The sequence below is a fragment of the Pundamilia nyererei genome, unplaced genomic scaffold (assembly GCF_000239375.1).
Source record: "Pundamilia nyererei isolate P.nyererei 1_Seehausen unplaced genomic scaffold, PunNye1.0 scaffold00093, whole genome shotgun sequence".
In the NCBI taxonomy this organism is placed as follows: Eukaryota; Metazoa; Chordata; class Actinopteri; order Cichliformes; family Cichlidae; genus Pundamilia; species Pundamilia nyererei.
Genome location: NW_005187494.1, coordinates 693375 through 695332, shown reverse-complemented (window position 1 = coordinate 695332; position 1958 = coordinate 693375). Strand labels below are relative to the sequence as shown.

The window sequence follows — 1958 nt, the reverse complement described above, 5'->3', positions numbered from 1 at the left end:
TGTCAGGAACAGTATAGCAATTGCGGTTAATCGAACAAATTAATATATTATTTATTTTTACCTGATTTTTTATCCTAAGGGGTAGCAAAACCAATTTATTCCTTAATGAGTGACTATATTGACTACAAGATTGTTTCTTACCTTCCTGCTTTCTCCCAAGGGTGTTTGGGCCAAAACAGTCCCCAGGCTTCCTGAGTTCTTTTTAAAGGTTCCAGCTGCAAGTCATTGAAGGAGAAATTGAATAACCGTACCAGTTTTCATTTGAAATTATATGTTGTAGGCCAAGTGGGGGGAAATGTTATTTAACAGTTGTTGTTATTTTTAAAGTATTCCTTTAATGTTAACAAAGATTAACCCTTTTTTTCAATTCAGTTTTATTTATATAGGGCCAAATAATAACAACAGTCACATCAAGGCACTTTATACTGTAAGGTTAAGACACTACAATAATACAGGGAAAATCCCAGCAATCAAACAAACCCATTTTGGCTTTGATTTGGCAACAGTGGGGAAGAAAATCTTTCTTTTAACAGGAAGGAAGAACCAGGCTCAGGGAGGGGCAGCATCTGCTGTGACCAGTGGGTGAGGATGAGAAAAAAAACCCACTGTGGAAGAAAGTCAGAGAAAAATAATAACTGTTTATTGAATGCAGAGTCACGTATAAACATAATGAGTCAAGAAGAAACAGTGCATCATGGGAAGTCCCCAGCAGTCTAGGCCTATTGCAGCACAACTAATGAAGGATTCAGGGTCACATGTTCCAGCCTTAAAATTTTCAGCCTAATCTTAAAAGTAGAGATGGTGTCTGTCTCCTGAATCTGAAATCTAAAGCCTCTGTCTCCAATTCTACTTTTAAATATTAGATTTTATAGGATCATTAGAGAAGCTGTGTGTTTAGGCTGTTAGTTTAGTTTAGTATGTAACTCCAGACAATGGTGTGGAGTGATTTAAAAGTCTGTAAAGTCTAAAGCAGGCTGATCATTACAGACTGTCGCTGGAACCGTGGCCCACCACTGGGCTCCACAGCGTTATTTTGTGTTGTGTTTTGTGTCAGTGTTGCTTTTATCCAAGACCAGGGTGTCAAAGGTTTTTTGTTTTTTTGGTTCAGGCTACATACAGCTCAGTTTGGTCTCATGAGGGCTGGACCAGTAAATCTATTGTCCAATAACCTTTAAAAACAGCACCTCCAAACCTCTTTTTCTTTTAGAATATATCAATTGAGTACACGCTGCTGAAAGCATTCACATTTAATGAACTATTGATTTATGAATCAATCAGCCTGAACTGCCTCAAGAAAAATATTATCACTCAGTTTTTGTTGACACTATAAAGAAATGCTGATGTAAAAAGAAAGCTGTGAGCTCGGCACTTTGAGCTACAGACTTTGTTCAGTTCATTCAAATTGTGTGACCTGTGGAATCGATATAAAAAATAATGAATCCTGTCATTAATTTATTTATATCAGTGATCAAATGGCGTTGAGCATCACTTTGTAGCTGATGGTTAGTCGATAGTGTGTTCTAGGCTCTGGTTGCCTAGGTAACCTCATCCCGAGCGACTGTGGCTCAGGAGTTTAAGCAAGCTGTCTACATATCAGAAGGTTGGTGGTTCAATCCCTGCCTCCCTGTGCTTGCATGTTGGGCAACACGCTGAAACCCAAACCACAGTGTGCATGTGAACTGCATGAGCTAACCTTCTGGCCTTCATCCTACCTCTGTCTTAGAGGCAGGGTGACGAGCCCAGATCAAAGTATTGATGCTACTCCTCCACAGTAAAGGAAGACAGTCCAGGTGGTTTTGACACCCGACTAGGATGTTTCCTGGGTGTCTCTCTTGGAGGAGACACCCAGGTTCCCCAGGATAAATTGGAGGAAGTGGCTGGGAAGAGGGAGGTTTGGGCTTCTCTGTTCAGGATGTCAGATTGATGACCTGTCCACGTGTTCCCTTCTCGCTCTAAGG

At 40.4% G+C, this 1958-nt stretch overlaps 1 long non-coding RNA gene across 1 annotated transcript in view; it reads right to left on the bottom strand.

The window, feature by feature from the left end:
- Positions 1-201, bottom strand: part of LOC106456305 (uncharacterized) — an 8881-nt gene extending 8680 nt beyond the window's left edge. The window contains exon 1 of the long non-coding RNA XR_001290457.1: positions 142-201. This is a non-coding gene — a long non-coding RNA (uncharacterized LOC106456305). The remainder of the gene's footprint in view (positions 1-141) is intronic.
- Between the last annotated feature and the right edge of the window lie 1757 nt (positions 202-1958).